The sequence below is a fragment of the Petaurus breviceps genome, unplaced genomic scaffold, assembly GCF_028583685.1.
Source record: "Petaurus breviceps papuanus isolate PSGF00001 unplaced genomic scaffold, PetGlider_PUasm1.0 176, whole genome shotgun sequence".
NCBI classification, from domain to species: Eukaryota; Metazoa; Chordata; class Mammalia; order Diprotodontia; family Petauridae; genus Petaurus; species Petaurus breviceps.
Window position 1 is genome coordinate 10099076 of NW_027185771.1, and position 19763 is coordinate 10118838.

The 19763-nt window shown below is 38.2% G+C and overlaps 1 long non-coding RNA gene across 1 annotated transcript in view; it reads right to left on the bottom strand.

Annotated features, from left to right (window-relative positions):
• Window positions 1-15991: 15991 nt before the first annotated feature.
• LOC138159341 (uncharacterized) overlaps window positions 15992-19763 on the bottom strand; it is a 4045-nt gene continuing 273 nt past the window's right edge. Inside the window, exons 2-3 of the long non-coding RNA XR_011167869.1 lie at window positions 17848-18010; window positions 15992-16265 (exon numbers count right to left, since the gene is read on the bottom strand). This is a non-coding gene — a long non-coding RNA (uncharacterized lncRNA). The remainder of the gene's footprint in view (window positions 16266-17847; window positions 18011-19763) is intronic.

A 19763-nucleotide genomic window follows, 5' to 3' on the forward strand; every position in this document is an offset into this window, starting at 1 on the left:
AATTCTTAGTTTCTAAATAGCTGGCAATTGATCACCATTGTCATCATCATCATCATCATCATCATCATCATCTTCATAATCAGCAGCAGCATCATCAACCAACATATTTGAGCTCTTAAAACTCTCAATATTTTGAGCTCTTCAAAGTTCTTTCCCCACAGGAACCTGACAAAAGAGTTTAATGGCATTGCCCTCAAGGACATTAATTTAAAAAAGGAACTTATAAACAACACAATGCTAATAGCAACGCTTTTGTTGATAGCAAAGGACTGGAAGCAAAATGTCCATCCATAAATGGGAGAAAAGCTACCAAGTCATCCTACATAAACATAATGGTGTATCAGTATACTGTAACCAAAGATGAATATCAAAAATTCAGAGAAGCATAGGAAAACTTCTATGAACAGTAAACAGAACCAGGAAGATATGCAATAACTATAACAATGTAAATGGAAACAGCAAAAAAACAATTAAAGTAGAATTTTGAGAACTATAATAATGAAGGTTAGTCCAAAAGAAGAAATATAAAAAGAAATATTTTAAAAAATGCAAAAATGAACCTGCCTCTCTTTGGAGAAGTGAAGAATTATGGGTATGTAGCATTACATACAAAGTTGGACTTGGCTGATTTCTTTATTAATTTTTCTCAATGTTTTCTTTACTTTTTTAATTCTTTATTATAAGGGACACCTCTCTGGGTAGGAAAAGCATATACTGGGAGATGAAAGAAATGTGAAAAGAAATATATATATATGTATATATATATTTTCAACATAGGCATTGTTGTCTTTATTTTATAGATGGAGAAACTGAATGTCTGGGAGGTTAAGTGGCTAGTTTAAGATCACACAGCTATTAAGTATTGGAGCTAAAACTTGAATCAAAACTCTCTCCACCCAAAATCTATGCTCTTTATACTACAAAATATGACCCAATTACAGCAATATCAAAAGCACTATGAAAACAGTGCACTCTTGGAATTAGCATCAACCTGCCCCATGCGGCCAGGACCAGACATAAATGCTGACAGTAGGCTCCTTGTTTTAGTTCACAAAGACTATTTCAACAGACTGTCTACCAAGCCAAAGAGAAGCCTTCTTTTTTTTTTCTCCTCTGTGGGAGAGATGTGGTGAGAGAGAAAGCATCTCAAGTGTTAAAAGAGGCAGGGTGGTCTGAATACTGCTTCTGTTTGTGCACGTGATCCTCAAGACCTGACAACACCATACAGCCCAAGGGGTTTTCACTTTGTGTGTGTCATGGCCCCCTTTGACAGTCTGATAGAATCTATGGATTCCTTCTCAAAATCATGTTTTTAAATGCAAAAAACAAATACAAAGAATTGTAAAGAAAATGAATTATGTCAAAATATAGTGATAAATTTTTAAAAGACATTTAAAAGACACCTACCCTTCGAAATCTATCCATAAACTAAAGATCTATTGGCTCCATATAAAGGAACCCCTCTCTTTCCTTCTTCACTGAAGCTAAGTGCCAAGTTCAGTCTTTCTCTCTTCTCCAATTCCTGCCCCCATTTTAAGGGACTTTAATATATTTACTTATACTCCTTCAAACAAATTTCCCAGTTCCTCAATCTATTCAGTTCCCATGATGTGTTTTTCCATCTACCTAAGAGGGAATCATACTTTCAATTTTGCCATCACCTACAGGTGTTCCACTTCAATGTACATGAACTCTGAACTTCTTTTATAACTCATAACTTGCCTTATGATCCCTAATCCCATTCTTTGCCTTTCCATGATCTCTAATTCCTCTACTCAGTTCCCAGGCCATCAACCCTGCACTGGCTACATCCTCTTCCATCTCAACCCTTTGGTCAATCAATTCACCATTCCACTACCCTTTATGCTTGACTTGCTTGCCCCTTTGTCCTATAGACAATCATGCCTTGCCAAGTCTTACCCTTGGGTTATTCCTATAACCTTCTTTATTCCTATTCATTTGCTAATGAATGAAGTTGGGAAAAATCACAAAACTTCTGATGGGGTCCACTACAAATGTATGTTACAGAATCCTAACTGGGCTCTCACTGAAGCAAGACAATCATTTTGATTCACTGTTTCACTCAACTCTGAAGTTTTTTCCAAATCTTTAAATCCCTAGTATAACATCCCAGGGAACTCTCAGTCTCTCTCTCTCTCTCTCTCTCTCTCTCTCTCTCTCTCTCTCTCTCTCTCTCTCTCTCACTCACACACTCTCTCACACACACACACACACACACACACACACACTGAGGCCATATGCCAAGAGCTCCCTTTTTCCCTGTTTTCCTTATTTTACATAGATCAGATATCTTCCTTCCACCACCACATTATCCCATTTCACAGAAAGAAATGGCCCTTCTTCTTGCTCTGGGCAGACACATCCACGTTTTCTCTTGATCCCATTCTATCATATCTTCTTCAACAGATTATCTCCCCCCACCTTTTCACTCATCTTCAATCTTTCCCTATCCACTTGCTACTTCCCTATGGATTACAAACACACCCAAATCTCTCCTATCTTTATTTTTCTTTATTTTATTTTTGTATCCCCCATCTTTCAAAAAACACTTTACTTAATGTCACCATCCCCACTAATTATTGTCCTGTATCTCTCTTCATTTTCCTGGCTAAAATCCTTGAGAAAGTCATCTATAAAATATGCCACAATTTCCTTTCCTTTCACTGAATTCCAAACCCTCCAAAGTCCAGCTTCCAAACTCACATTCAGTTAAAACTGCTCTTTCCAGAGAAATCTAATGGACTTTTTTCAATGCACAACCTTCTTGACCTCTCTACAACTATTGGTATTGTTGATTACTCTCTCCTGGATGATCTCTCCTCCCAAGGATTTTCTAACATTGTCCTTTCCTGGTTCTCCTCCTACCTGGTTGACCCCACCTTCCTGGTCTCTTTTGCTATATCTTTCTTTAGGTCATTCCCACCTTTAAGACTTTCCCAAAAGCCAGTCCTGTTCTTTCCCCCCTCTATACTATCTATTTAGGGGGAAGGTAGCCTCTTCAGTTCTCATGGATAAAATTATAATCTCCATGTAGATGAGTCTCAGATATGTAAAGATAAGGACATAGATATAGATGTAGATATAGAGAAATATATATATCTAAGGGTAATCTGTATAGATATGAATATATGTATGAGATATAGATAGATAGATAGATAGATAGATAGATAGATAGATAGATAGATAGATATCTAGTCCTGACTTCTTTTCTAACCTTTGTTCCTATATCTCTGATTATTTGACATCTCAAACTGGATTTCCCATTGACATCTTAAACTTAACATATCCAGAGAGAACTGACAAACTTTTCCCCAAAACCCTAACTTCCATATCTTCATACTGCTATCAAGGGTATCACCATCCTTCCAGTCATGTAAGCTCAATACCTCAGTATTATCTTCAAATCTTCACTCCTATTGAAGTCTCATCATTTCTCCCTTACATCTTTTATATACATCCTATTCTCTCCATCCACACAATGATAGTCTTGGTACAGGTCCTCATCATTGTGTTTGTTGTCAGTCAGTTGTTTTCAGTTGTATCCAACTCTTCTGGGATTTTCTTTGCAGAGGTACCAGAGTGGTTTAGCCATTTCCTCCTCCAGCTCATTTTACATATGTGGAAACTGAGGCAAATAGAGTTGAATGACTTGTTCAGGTTCACACAGTTAGTAAGTATCTGAGGCTAGATTTGAACTCAGAAGATGAGTCTTCCTGACTCCCGACCTGGCACTCTATCTGCCATACCACCTAGCTGTTCCATACCTGGACTACTGCAATAACCTTCTGGTTGGTTTCCCTATGTCAAGTCTGTTCTTACTCCATTCCATCCTTCACTTAGCTGTCAAAGTGATCTTCCTAAAATGTAGGTCTTATCACTCCATGCCAACCATATCCCCTATGTTTGATACACTCCAGTGTCTCAAATCTTTATTTCTCTGTTTGGATAAAATATAAAACTCTCTGTATGGTTTTTAAAACCCTTTGTAACCTGGTTTCTTCCTTCTTTCCTGGTCTCCTTATACCTTACTTCTTTCTCTATACTCCGTGATCCAGTGACATTGGCTTTCTTGCTGGTGCTTGCACATAACACTTCATTTCCTAAGCCTTTTCATTGGCTGTCCCCCCATATCTGAAATGCTTTTCTTCCTCATCATTGCCTTCCCCATCATTGCCTGGATTCCTTCAAGACATAGTTCAAATCTTACCTTCTATAAGATTTCCCCAGTCTTACATCCCTACTGCTACTGCCTTCTCTCTCTGAATACCTCCCGGTTACATCGTACTTGTCCTGCATTACTAGCTATTTCAATGTTGTCTCCTACATTAGAATGTGAACTCCTTGAAGGGAAGCCTTGTGTATCTGCTTTCCAGGATTTCAAACAGTATCTGGTATATAGTAAGAGGTTATGAGATGTTTATTAACTGGCTCACTTGGACCTTTGGATTACATATCCAGTATTTTTTTTATTTTTTCCTACCATTAAGCTTCTCCATATCAGATGAAGATAAAATGCTAAAAATAAGCTTAATCATGAACACATCTCCTTTTTTTCTTCATAGATACAGCAAAGTCACCACCTAATTTCAGTCATTAAAATGACCAGGACCCAGAGAGGAAGTGTTAGATCACAAGACAAGATTAAGAATCAGAATTCTAGTCCCAGCTCCATCTAGGTGGGCATATCCCTCTCCCTCCCCAAAACTCAATTCCACTTTAATAAAATGAAAAGATGAGACTATGTAATTCCTGAGGCCCCTTCAATGTTCTATGACTGAGCCACTGGCATACTCCTTTCTACCTAGAGTGAGAACATGAGTGAAAATGAGTGCAGTTAGCTTAGTTCCCCTGAAGATAGAAGAATATCCAGGAAATATCAGGTCTAGGTCTGATCCAGTGACCTAGAAGTGGAAGCCATTTGTGGACCCTGGATTGGAGCCATTCAAGCCCAAACTGAACTAATCACTGATCTTTCTCTCCCCATGGGATACTTTCAGTGTTGAGGAGCATTCCAGATGTCAACTGTCCAAGCCTGGGAATCTTTGGAATACCGTTTTTTAAATTCATGGCAGCAGTGGTTCCATGAAAACAAAAATACTAGTCCCAGCTCTTCCAATAGCTAGCTGTGTGACTCCAGATAAATCACTGTCCTTTGCTTTGCCTCAATTTTCTTCTTTTCACCTTGAGAAGGTGAACTAAATGAGCTCTGAGGACCTTTCCACTTCTAACATTTTGTGATTCTTAGAGTGTGGTTCCATAATGTGGGCCTGTAGAGGAAAATAAAATCTTAGCATTGTTCCTCTCTGACCAGTGGTTTCCTCTCAAACTAAATTTGTCCCACCCTGAAATCACTGGCTTCATCATTCCTAGCATCCCTCAAATGAGATGACATGGGACCTTTTCTAATGGGCTTGGGATTCGGGAGAAATATATTTGATGCAGCTAGGTGGAACCCTAAAGCATAGAGCACAGAGGCTGGATGGAGTCAGGAAGATTCATCTTCTTGAGTTAAAATCTGAACTCAGACATTCATTAGCTGTGTGACCTTGGGCAAGTCATTTAACCCTGTTTGCCTCAGTTTCTTCATCTATAAAATGAGCTGGAGAAAAAAATGGCAAGCCACTCTAGTATCTCTGCCAAGAAAACCACAAAAGAGCTGGACACAACTGATATGACTAAACAACAAAACAACAAAGAAAGACATATCTCTTTCAGGAAATCTAAATCAATTCAAGAGACATAAACACCTATGCATTAAGACTTCAATGACCCCTTAGCACCTTATAGTTAGACTACTGCAACAGCTTGCTGATTGTTCCCCTTACCTTATGTTCCTCCCCATTCCAATCCATCCTCCAATCCAACTATCCAAGTGATCTTCCTAAAGCATGGATCTGATCATATCATTAATTAATCTATTTGATTGCAAGCTCTTTGAGGGGTTGTCTTTTTGTAACCCTAGCTCTTTGCATAGTGTCTAGCATTATTGTAGGTGCTTAATAAATATTGATTGATTGATATTACCCCTAGTGGATCCCTACTAACTCCAGGATAACATATAAAATCCTTCATTAAAGCTTTAAAAGCTCTTAATAAACTGAACACTTCCTACTTACCAATAGTCTTAATTCCATTCCACACACTCTGAAATTTAGTGGCACAGGTTTCCATGAATAAGAATTTTCACTGGCTGCCCTCCATACCTGGAATGTTCTCCCATTTTCTGGCTTCTCTGATTTCCTTCAAGTCTCAGCTAAAGTACCACTTCCTGTGAGAAATCTTTCCCAGTTCTCTTAATTTTTATTGCCTTCCCTCAGTTGATTATCTCCAATTTAATCTGCCTTGATCTTGTTTTCATGTTATTGCCTCCACCAGTAGACCCAGAGCTCCTTGAGAGCAGGGACTGTCTTTTTCCCTTCTTGTATCTCAAGTACTTAGCACAGTGCCTGGACCACAGGAATTGCTTAATAGTTTATTGACTGACTGCTAGGATTAGAGAAAAATAAGAGTTATATGAAACAAATTCTCTGCCATCATGTAGCTTGTAATCTGATAGCCAGTACTGTCAATTTACACACCTAGACAAACTGTTCCAGAGTCCTCTAAAATTCTGACTTTTCTCTGCCAATCTGGATGTCTCTTAAAGTCACTTTTCTGGAGTCTTTGAAAAGATAAAAGGCTTCTTAATATAAAATGTGTGGACCATTTCATATTCAATTCAATAAACACATATTAAGTACCTACTATATGTAAGGTGCCGGGGAAACAGAGTCAAAAACAAATGCCTCTGCCCTCCAGGAGCTTACATTCTATCAGGTAAATATGACATTTACTCAGATAAAAAAGTATAAAGTCTATGTTCTCATGGAGGAGAGAGCAGCTGACTTAATGGTATTCTTTGAAAATTATTGGCCTCACATGCACCCAACCAGGGAGTATTAGGAAGGCATGGTCTTTGCTTGGATGGAACCCAGTTCCATAGTTATTACCCATGCTGACTTTTCTCTAGAATAAGCTTTTCTACAGCATAAACATTTACCAATAGTAATCTTCATTTAGGGAAATTTTCAATGTGATAGAGAGAGAGAGACAGAGACAGAAGGACCAAGAGAGAAAGAGACAGAGAAAGAGATAGAGAGAGAAAAGAGAAACAGAGACAGAGAGTAAGCTCTCCCTATTTACATAAGTATTTCCAAGGAACCCAAATCTGTAAGACAGGTATGTAATGTGGGATGCTTTGAGACCGCAGAAAGGGGGAAAGGTAGTTAAAAGAACTAATTAAAATGTGACAAATGTTTGCAGAAGTATCATAAGAATTTTTAGGGGTTGAAGCTGCATAATTACTCCCAATTATGGACACCCACATGTAAAAATGCTTAAGGATGCATAAAATGTGGATTTTCCCATAATTATTTAAATATGTGTTAATGGCTGTTATGGCCACAGTCTGAGCATGCATACATACACAGTGTCTGTCCTTAGTCAAGTAGGGGGAGAAAGGAATCTGGAAATAGGCATTATGGAGAACTAGAAAAAGTGCTGGCCTGGAGTTGGGAGGCCAGGTTTCTAGTCTCAGCTCTGCTTTGCATTCAGAGCAAGTCATTTACCAGTCAACAAGAATTTATTAAAGGCTTACTATGTACCAGACACCATGCTAAATACTTAACCTCCTTAGGTCTCATTTTCCTCCACTGTAAAATGAAGGAGTTGGACAAAATGGGTGCTACCACCTCTTCTAGCTCTCGCTTTCTAAGGTTTTCCAAAACTTATGAAACTCCTATGCCTTTGGTTTGGAGTTAACAACAAGAGAAAGGGGCCCTGGGCAATTGTCTGTCTTCTTAATTACCTAAGAACGGAGAAAGCTGACTTTCTTTTCCTTGAGAGGAAGAGGTCTGAGAAATGGACATTACTAAAAGGGAAATGAAAACCAGAATGTAAACTCCTTAAAGGCAGGCACAACTTTCATTTTTTTCCTGTAATCCTAGTGCCCTTTGTACTACTGGTTTACTTTGTAAATCATTGTAGGTTTATTCGATGCAATTGAATTTTCTTCAACTAAAAATATGAAACCATAATATCCTTTAATCCTTATGACACTGACCCCTTTGGTCATTCCACGTAACACTGTGTAAGAAGTCATCAAAAAAAGGATCTCCTGTGTAAAAAGTCTTTGCCAAGATGAGAGGTGCTTCCATTATCTTCAAGAGAAGAAGAAAATGCAAGAATGTTACTTACATCATTTTTTTTTGGTCAATCTATGAGCACCCCTGCTAAAGTCTTCCTCGGATATCTCTCTGATCAGGGCTTTGAAGTAAACTTGGATAAGACCTACCAATCTAGAAGTGCTTCAAGTATGGGGACTGGATCAACCATATGTCTGTCATCTAAGGATAGAGAGGTTCCTTACAGGAAAATGTAAATCAGAGAGAATGTAAGCTCCTTGAAGAGACTGTTTTTGGTGCTTAATGGAATGTTTGGTGGATTAAGATATTAGGAGCAGCACCTTTTGAAGATCAGCATCTGAACCACAGGGATACTTCATAGAGGGACTTAGCTCAGGCAGAGGTGGGGAACCTGCAGCCTCAAGGCTGCATGTGGCCCTCTAGGTCCTCAAGTGGGGTATGTAAAGGCCCTGGACTACTAGACCCTGGACTCATGATACTAACAAAATCACCATTCTTTGAAGTAGCAAAATAAATGGAAAAATAATTCATGTAAGAATCTTGATCCATACAATACACTTACCTTCTTTGTTGAGCTCCTGCTTCCAACATAAAGAAGGCAGTGATCTCTGGTTGTGTGTTTGCTTGTATCTTTGAGGATGTTATTGGTCTTTCATCCCATTTGAAGGTATGTCACCTAATTATGACTCTTTCATCCCTCTATTCCCCAGCTAGAACATGCCAGTCCCTTTTTACGGCAATTGATTATGACTTAGGGGTTTCCACATTCCAGCCAGTTCAGAGAGCTGGGATATTTGTGAGTCCCTGAATAAACTCCTTTAATCCAAAAACAAACTCCACCTGAAAGAGACAGTATGAAAAGGCCATTCATAGCCTGTTTTCAAACTCCCTGGCTCATGGTTTCTTTGGATTTGACCCTGCTTCCTGTACTAATGGTCTCTGAATACATTCCCAATTGTGGCTTATTGCTCTATGAGGTGCCCGGCATTAATGGGGAAGAGGAAAAAAGTAACATAGCAACTGCTTACCAAAAGGTCCCCCCATAAAAGCAAAAGCTCCATGAAGCCGAAAGGAAACATAAAAAAGAAGTTCTTCCTACAAAACTAAAACTATTCCTCTAACATTGGCACTCTCTTTTTAAAGATAAGTACATACGTAGATACACACAGGCACACACACACACACACAGGGGCCTATGGTGCATATATAGATGTGACTTCAGGCAGCTTAAAAATAACTTTTGGTAGGTAGCCTTTAAAATTGCTCTTTGCAAATAGGAGACCCACCTTTGCTATTCTGAGTAATTTCAACCTGTTTTTAGAAGAACCAAAATCCTGAAAGGAAATGTACCCATGAGAGAATGACATTGTGTCAGAAGAGGGAGGGACCTTAAAACAGAGAATGTCAGAACTTAGAATGCCAGAGCAGAGAGACACTAGAGATCAACTAATTTGACCTTATTTGACATATGTTAACATGGAGGCCCAGAGAGGGGGAGGAATATACTTAGGGTCACACAGCAAATGTCAGAGATGGGTCTAAAATCCATATTTGAACCACAAGTCCAGCAAACTAATGAAGAGGTGTACAACTCACCTGTTGCACTCAACATACAGAATAAGACATAAATTTCTTGTACATGGCCAAACCTAGAATTTGTTTTAATTATGCTTATTTATTACTAGGGTTTGGAATTTTTTCTCCTGTTTTTCCTCCAATGGGAAAAGAGAGATGAGAGAGAAAATAGATTTTTCTTCATTTAAAATTTTTAATTTAAAAGTAAGTGAGAGATGTAGACTAGTTTGATCTCTGGAGTCCCTTTCACCTATAACATTCTACCATTCTATAAATCTTGAATTGGTAAAGGCCATGAGAGCAGGTATTGATGCGTCCCTTACTTATCTCTGTATTTCTTTGGAGTTAGGAGGATCCTTGGAAATCATCTATTTCAATCTTCACATTAACAAACATGGACAGTGAGCCTAGCACCAAACTCAATTAGTACTTTTTGAATAAAAATCAACAATGAAATGATAAAGCCCAGATCTGATAACTGCCAATTAAGTATTCTTCCCACTATAATGGGAGCCCTGAGGAGAAGTATTCAAATTCTATGGGAGCTTGATTTTTAAGTTTCCCCATGCATTAATTTAAAGATAAATCTATTGTCAATTGGTCTTTGCATCCAGTATGGAATAGGAGCTCTTAGCCTTGCCTTTCTGGGTTAAGCTGATCTGGTTCTGAAGAGTCTGAGCTAGTTTTCTACTGGGACCTATGTTACCTGAAATCCTGAATGGAAAGGATTTATAAATTTGGTGTTGTTCCTCTGGTCCTAATTTTAGTAAACGTAAATCTGGGACAGTGATCCCATTGCCCATCCATTTTCTCTCATTATCAACAACCCCATGGTCACACCTGTTCAAAGATAGTCGTCTGGATCAAACACTTAGAGAACACTTAAGGAGGGCTTCAGGAAGTATGACAAATCTATGGCCACATGGCTACAAAAAAGTATGTCATGGTATTAATTCCAACTATCTCATTCTGGTTATGTAGGCATTGTTCACAGGGCCCTAAAATGACAGGCTGAGATGGAGAAGCCAGTTATGTGGGTGTAGCTGTCTCCTGAGTCAAACCAGCTGGGCTGTATCTACTCTTAGGAATGTCCAGGCAGCCAGGCTTTAGTCAGCTGCTTCAAAACCCCATATTGGCGAACAGCAGGAGGACTCAGTGGATAGATAGGGACAGAGAGCGGTAAAAGGGAGAGGAAGAAGAAAATAGAGGGAGAGAAGAAGGAAAAGGTCTTGTTTAGTGCAATGAGGCATAGAGGTAAAGCAGAAAAGCAGGGGATGAGAGAATCAAGAGAGGGAATGGAGGAGGAGGAAGAGAAGGAGGAGAAAGAGAAGAAAAAGAAGAAGAAGAAATCTATTATAGCACTGTAAGATTTACAAAGCATTTCACACATTATTTCACATTATTATCATATTTTATTTCATTACTTCCAATTTACTATGTAAATATACACATATATGTGTTGTGTGCTAACTTCTGGGCATATAACAAAATACAGTTTCCATCCTTAAGGAATTTACAGTCTAATGGAGGAGACAAATTGCAAACAACTATGTACGTACAATATATATACATGCACACAACATATACACATTTATGTTATGTGAGTAGGTGTATGCATGTATGTACATGTATGGTTATAAATGTGTGTGTATATATGGTTTTATATATTATATGTGTATATATGTATGTATGTATATAGCTGTTAGTTTGTCGTCTCCCCCATTAGACTGTAAATTCTTTAAGGACAGAGTTTGTGTTTGTCCTTTGTTGTATGCCCAGAACTTAATATAGTGTCTGGGATATAGTAGGTGCTTAATAAATTATTAACTTGGCTTGGATACTCATAATAACCCTGTGAGCCAGATTGGCATTCAATAAGAAATTGTTAAGATTTTATTATATGCCAAGCATTCTGCTAAGTGCCAGAGATATAAAATGCAAGCAAAAAAAAAAAAAAGACCTTCCCTGCTCTCAAGAGGCTTACATTCTAATGCAGGAAAATAGCACATCAAAGGAAGCTGAAAAGTGGGTAGGTGGGAATGGGAGAAGAAGAAAAGTTACTAACAAATAACTAGTAAGCTGATGTGTGCATAGGGGAGATTGTCTTCAGAAATAACAATAGCCTATGTTACACAGAATTGTAGAAGCTTGCAAAGAACTTCACATGGATTTTGATGCCCTTGTGAGATTGATTTTTTGAAACACATATTAATGGAATTTCTAGATGGCAATTGTTAGCTTTCTGGAACATAAATACTGCTAGAGAATGCCTCATGGTACCACCCAATCATGCCACCTCCCTCCCTCTGACTTCCTCAGAAGCTTGAAAAGCGCCACAGCAAATGGAAGTACTTACTGGGTTTAGTTACCCAATGGCTAGAGAGGCCTCTGTGGTGGGCAATGAACTGTTCGACCTCCAAATTTCCCAATCAGCTCTCAGCTTTTGGCACCAGCCTGAAGACAGGGGAAGGGGCCTTAAGTGAGACTGGATTAGAGGTTTGGGTTTGGAAATGGCCTCATTAGGATCAGCTCTGAATATAAAAAAAGACACGAATTGAGACATGGTCGGAAAAACAAAACAGCCTTTTAGTCTCTTCTCTGAAATGACATCACTCCCTGCCCAGCATGGCCACAAAGCAGGACTCTTTCCATGGCTTCTACTATGTGAGGATGTATCACTTCCCCTTCAAAAAAACATGGAAGGTATTGTAATCATACCCTGCTCTGAGGCGAGTCTTTTTTTCCTTTCAAATGGGATCTTGTTCCATTTTCTTGACCTTAGATTATATCATTCCACATAATCTGGAAGGTAGTTTAGAGTTATAATGAGAACAAAGATCAGGACTTACTTAGGGGCAGCAGAATGCCTAGTGGGGTTGGCATTAGAAGAATTGGTTTCAGAGTCCAATTCCATCATTTCAAGCTCCTTAATCCCTATCAAGTCCCTCCCTGATCCAACCCTCTCTATTAATCTGCCAAAGTGATCTTCCTAAAGCGTAGGTCTGGCCTATGCCACACACACACACACACACACACACACACACACACACACACACATCCCACACTCAATAAATTCCAGTGCCTCCCTACAACCCTTCAAAGCCCTTCATAAAAAGGACTCTTCCTACTTTTCCAGTCTCCTTATACTTCACTGCCTTCTTCTACATCATCTATAATCCATCAGCACTTGACTGTTTGCTGTTCCTTACACAAGATGTTCTATCTCCCACTTCTATGGTTTTGCACTAGCTGGCTCCCATGCTTAGAGCTGTCTACCTCCTCACTTCCTACCTTATGGTTTCCCTGCCTTCCTTCAAGACTCAGATCAAATCGCACCTTTATGCAAGTGGCCTTTTTTGCCTTCCTTCGCCCACTGCTAGTGTCCTTCCTCTTAGATTACCTTCCATTTACACTATTTACAACTTGAATGTACAACGTTTTGCATTTTGTTTCTCCGATTAGAATGTGAGCTCCTTAAGGGCCAGAACCATGTATTCACCCCTTTTTTGTATTCCAAGTGCTTCATACAGTACCTGGGACATTTTGTGCTATTATTCATCTGTTCAGTCATATTTGACTCTTTGTGAGCCATGGACATCACTCCCTTCTTTCCTCCACTATCTGTCTAAGTCTGTCCAAGTTCATGTTTGTTGTTTTCATGACACTATCAATCCCACTCTGCTGTCCCCTTTTCCTTTTGCCTTTGATCTTTCCCAACATCAGGCTCTTTTCCAATGAGTCCCATCTTCTCACTTATGTGACCCATGTATTTAAGTTTCAGCTTCAGTATTTCATGTTCCAGTGAATAGTCTGAATTAATTTCTTCAAGCATGGACTGATTGGATCTCCTTGCTGTCCAAGGGACTCTCAAAAGCTTTCTGCAACACCACAATTCAAAATTGTTGATTCTGTGACTGTAATCCTGCTTCTGAAACACATGTCCATGTCTTACATAACAACAACAACAACAAAATGACCAAACTTCATAGAGTCAACGAAATAGCTAAGATCCAAGAGGGCAATTAAAAGGCCTCGTGTGGGCAAAGTCCATCTGAACTGAGCCAACATCATGTCAACAAAGCATCAAAATAAAAAACTGAAATGTGCAGATTTGTTTACGGAAAAGGAGGGGCTTTTATGATGGACTCCAGTATTTGCCACCAAAAATTACAAATGGGTTATCTAAAATGAGCCTAGACAACAGTTTAGATTTATTTTATGGTGCATTTAGATTATGGTGGAAACCAAGCAAGGGATCATTGCAGGCTATACAAAGATTCGTACCTAGTGGATATCTAGAAAGATAGAGTATAGTGGCTAGAATTATACATCAAAAATTCACTATCTTTTGTGAACAGATGATAAATCTCCATACCACAAATTCAGGTTTCAAAATATTCTGGAGAACTCAATCAGTAAACAGTCTTGGAAATGAACTATTATCACAACTGTTGCCCACAATCACCTAGATATAATGTTGACAAAAAAAATTTAAGAACAATTTTAATAGATATTACCATACCAAATCCTTTTACACTCCAATATATATGAAACAAAAAGTTTTCAGCATACAGTTACCTAACAGAAGAGATCAAAATCACATGAGAATAGATGCAATGCATCGCAACTCTGTTGTCCTTTCTGCCACCAAAGCTGTCCCAAGGATGCTTTGAGTAAACCTAAAAAGAGATGAGTTTGCATCCTAATATTTTATTCAACTACAAAAAGCAATTATTTTATTTACCTCTGCAATAGTTAATAGAACATTAAGTATAAAATGGAAATTGTAGTATAGTGTCTAGTCCCAGGAACAAATCTATCTGAACTCCATCAAAAAATATGAGAAGAATGAGATAATTATAATAACCAACAGATGACAAATCCCTACAAATATCCTTGGGAATTCAACAAATAAATTGTATTAGAACCAGACCATTATCACAGATAGAACTGTTGCATATAAATGTCTGGATATATAATTGATCCATAAACATTTACAGTGTTTTAAATAGATGAAACCATCTCAAATATTCACAATTTCCAAACCATGTGGGAAAAAAAGCTTTTGAAATATAGAGGCCTAGCAAAAGAAAAAAAAAACATGTGGTCTCATGATAAGGTATGTATAATTCCTATCATCCTACTGCATATTGGAGTTGTTTCCCAGATGCCTTCAGTGAGCCTACAGAAATGGTGTGTGTATCCTAACACTTTTATTTCATTGCAGAAATTTGGTATTTTAGCCATATGTTCAATAGTCTGTATAATACTAAATATCTTTTAAAAGAATAGTAGGAAATTTACCTTTTCTATCAGATTTTGTTGTTGTTGAGCTGCTTTCTTTTTAATTTAATATTTCATTTTTCCCCAGTTACATGGAAAAACAACTTTTGTTGAGTGGTTTTCAATCATGTCTGACTCTTCTTGACCCCATTTGGAGTTTTCTTGGCAAAGACACTGGTATAGTTTGCCATTTCCTCTGACAGATCATTTTACAAATGAGGAAACTGAGGCAAACAGGGTTAAGTGACTTGCCTAGGGTCCCATAGCTAATAAGTGTCCAAGGCTGGATTGGAACTCAAGACAATAGCCTTTCTGAGCCCAAGCCTAGCCCTCTATCCACTGTACCACCTAGCTGCATTGGGAAAGGGGAGAATGAGATCATCCTCATAGGTTTATCCTCGAAATATTTTCAACAAGCCTACAGAAACTGAGCTTATAGATTATTACCTTAATTCTTTTTATAAAACACACACACATCTATTTGAGGATTATATGCAATAGTCCTCAGAAAAGGCCTTAGCCTAAAAGGGCAAGGGTCTTCCATTGCATCCTGAGTTATCTCCAGTCATCCTGATGAATATCTGGCCATTGGACCCAAATGGCTCTGGAGGAGAAAGTGAGGCTGGTTACCTTGCACAACCCTCCCTCACTCAATGAAAGTCAACTGTAAGTCATGCCACATTAAATATAAAAGAAAAAATGAAGGAAAGAGACTTTGTTCCAAGACTGTTTTCATCTTAACTCCATTCAAGAAAATGAAAAAAATTAGATTAACAAAAAATAATAATAGTAGCTGACATGTATATTATGTTTTGAGGTTTGTTAAACACTTTACAAACATCTTGTTTGATCCTTAAAACATCTATATGAGGTAGGTACCTTTATTATCCCCATTGTATAGATAAGGAAACTGAGTCTCATAGCAAATAAGTGACATTATAAAGAAATGAGTTTATGTCAATAATGGGATTTGGGATTGTCAACCTGAAAGATGCCATGGAGATCCTATGTTCCAACTGCTTCATTTTCAGAAGAGTATAATGAGACCCAGATAGGAGAAGAAATTTGTCCACAATAACATCCAGAGCTAGTAAGAGTTGGGTAACACAGTGGTTGGAGCACTGGCTTTAGAATCAGGAAGAGCTGATTTCAGGTCTGACCCTGGGAAAGACTCTTAACTCCTTTCTGCCTCAGTTTCCTCATCTGCAAAATAGGAATAATAATAGTATTTACCTCCCAGGGCTGTGGCAAGAATAAAATAAGATAATATTTCTAAAGTGCTTTAGGAAGTACCGATTTCAGGTCTGACCCTGGGAAAGACACGACTCCTTTCTGCCTCAGTTTCCTCATCAGTAAAATAGAGATGATAATAGTATTTACCTCCTAGGGCTGTGGCGAGAATAAAACAAGCTAATATTTGTGAAGTGCTTTAGCAAGAAAACCTTAATGTCAATGATAGTTATTATAAATATTTGTGAGTGAATGAGTAGAGATTCAGACTCTATGGCTGAGCCAGCACTGAACACTATGGCCTAAATAGCATATATTCCAAACAAGAGCTAGCATACACTGAGCTGTGGTTCAATAAGTCAACCTACTTCCTGCCAAGCTTTCACACATTCCTCCCATTAATTGCATCATGTGGGGGAAAGGTGCACTTTCCATGTTGCAGTGCTGGAACCTGGCAAGCCTCACAGTAAAACACCAGCAATTTGCATTTTCCTGGCATCGCCCCCTGCCCATTACCCCTGGTCTTCAAGTAGTCGTCACAGAACCCCTTGTGGGCTTTTTGGAAATAATCGCTTTACATTTCCCAAGCAGGGTGACCCAGCCCCACACAGGATCTGGGAAAAAAAGTCACTCTCGAGTACTCCCTGCCACATAATAAAAGAGCTGATGGAGGTTTCTTTTTATAAAGAAGGGCTCCTTTTTTCTCTTGTGGAGGGCCTCTGGGCTCCATTACTCATAGCGAGAAAATGATTACCGACAAACCCCACAATTTGTGGATCCCGCTTCTGTCCACAAAAGTCTATAAAAATGGCCCCAGTCGAACCTGAACTGAAGATGTTTTAAGAAGGTTCATTTTGAAAAAAAAAAATCAAGCCATGAGCTGATTCCCAGACTTTATTATTTTTTTTTTTTTACAACTTCTCTCTCTGACCCTGTGAAGCACATTTTCATCCAAAAAAGATGGTAGTGTGGTATAGTGCAATTGAGGACTGACTTTTGGAATCTGAGAATACCAGTTTGAATCCTGACTTTAGTGTTTACTATATACTTGATGTGGAGTAGTAATAAAAATTGTAAGAATAATAATGATGGCGGAGGAAGAGGAGGAGGAGAAGAGGAGTAGAAGGAGGAGAAAAAGAAGAAAGAGAAGGAGAAGAAGAAGAAGGAAGAAGAAGAAGAAGAACAAGAACAAGAACAAGAAGAAGAGGGAGAAGAAGAAGAAGAAGAAGAAGAAGAAGAAGAAGAAGAAGAAGAAGAGAGAGAAGAAGAAGAATGTTGCATTTGCATCATGTATTGTGTTACTGGACTTGGAGTCAGAAAGACCTGGGTTCAGATCATGCCTCCCACTCTTCTTAACTTTGTGACTGTGGGAAAGTCAATTGACTTTGCTCAGTCCCAGAATCCTTATTGTAAGGATCAAATGAAATATCACAAGGAAAGCATTTTAAAAACCTCAAAATTTTGTAGGAATTATTAGTCTTACAGTGACTGACTTCTTTAAAACTGTGCAGACTCCATCAGGTTCTATTTAGTTGGAAGGGCTTTGTACACCAACCTGGTTGGTGATGAGTTGTATGTCTGTTTCAGAGGAACATCCTAGGTCTGTAAGGGAGCACATTTTCAGACATAATCCCTGTTGAATACCATTGGCAAACATGTAGCAGGGTCAAAATCCGCATAAGCACAAGGTTTTGCCACACTGGTGACATTACAGATGCCTGGAAATATTGAAGCATTTATTATATAGTGGAGTATATATAATCAATATACATATATTTTAAGTTCCTGATATTTCTGTCCTTTGTATTTCTCAAGATTTATAACAGTATGCATTTTCATCAATTTTATGCCATTGTATTCCTTCATTCAGTAAGCATTTATTGGATACCTACATTGTGCTAAGTGTTAGGGATATAAAGGCAAAAATAAAACCAACTCTGTCCTCAAGTAGCCTGTATTCTACTTTAGAAGAGGATAGTTAGTTAGATAGATATAGATACACACATAAATATATATATTCACATATATACATAAATATATGCATATATAAACATGCCTACTGTTATTGTTCATTCATTCCAGTTGTGTCTGACTCTTTGTGACCCCATTTGGGGTTTCTTGGCAAAGATACTAGAGTGATTTGCCATTTCCTTCTCCAACTTATTTTACAGATAAGGAAACTGAAACAAATAAGGTTAAGTGACTTGCCCAGGGTCACATAGCTAGCAAGTGTCTGAAAACAAATTTGACCTCATGAACTTGAGTCTTCCTGACTACAGACCTAGCACTCTATCCACTGTGCCATCAAGCTGCCCCTATTCAAAACTTTAGACATGTCCAAAAATAGAATGAAGTGCTTCAGGAGTTGGTAAATCCCCAATCACTAATCCCAAAATATCTCCAACTAGAATCTGAATGACCCCTGATAGGAGATGTTATAGAGTCAATTCCTGTTCAGGAAACTCTAAATTTGCTTTAAAATCAGAGTACCAATGATTATTCTATAATCTGGACTATGGTAGAGACAGAAGCTTTTAATCAGAATCAGGGACTCAGCCATATTTTTTTCTGTTATGGACCCCTTGTCAATCTGGTGAAGCCTATGGACCCCTCCTGAAAAATCAAGTTTTTAAATGCATAAAATTATATACACAGGGTTACACAAGAAACCAATTTATTAAAATTATTAATATTAAAAACTAATTTTTAAATTTAAATTAAATTAAATTTAAAATATAAAAAATTAATAATATTAAAATAAGGATGTCCTTGTTATTTCCCATCCAGGTTCTGAGATCCCCTGAAACCTATCCACAGATCGCTAAGGACAGGGAGAAGTGCTAAGATTAGAAACTTCTAGACTAGAGGGATGAAAACCCAAAAAGAAACATCACAAAGCAATAGTTCATGGGAGTCTAAAGATGTAACTTTGATGGAAATGAGAAAGCAATTAGAGAAAACAACTCAGGGAAAGGTAAGTTCCAGTTTAGACACAATAGGCCCTGGTTGGGCTAGAGAATGAATGGATTTTATAATAGAATGCATTTCCTCACAATTATATTTTAGACTTAAATGCAGGTTAGTCAACCCAGGTTAAAAAAAATATTACCCAATGATGTTAGATGAAATGAACTGATGTTTTCAGCTTTTTGCCTAGTTGGAACCATCACCACCAACAGTTGTCTCTCCCTCAGATTTATTACATTTCCCCCGGATGCTAGTTACATTAGATACATTAGTTACAACAAACACATTTGTATCATAGCTTACTTGAGTTGGTCATTATTGCCGGCACTCCCAATTGTATTGAAAGCACCTTGAGAGCAGGGAATAGTAAACAGATATGTGTGTGTCTGTGTCTGTGTCTCTTTATGTGCATGGACCTGTAGCAGCAAGCACCCCAGCATCCCCAGGGTGTCTGCCAACACAGGTTCTTGGATCTGCTTTGTTAAAGGAAAGCAACTCAAAATG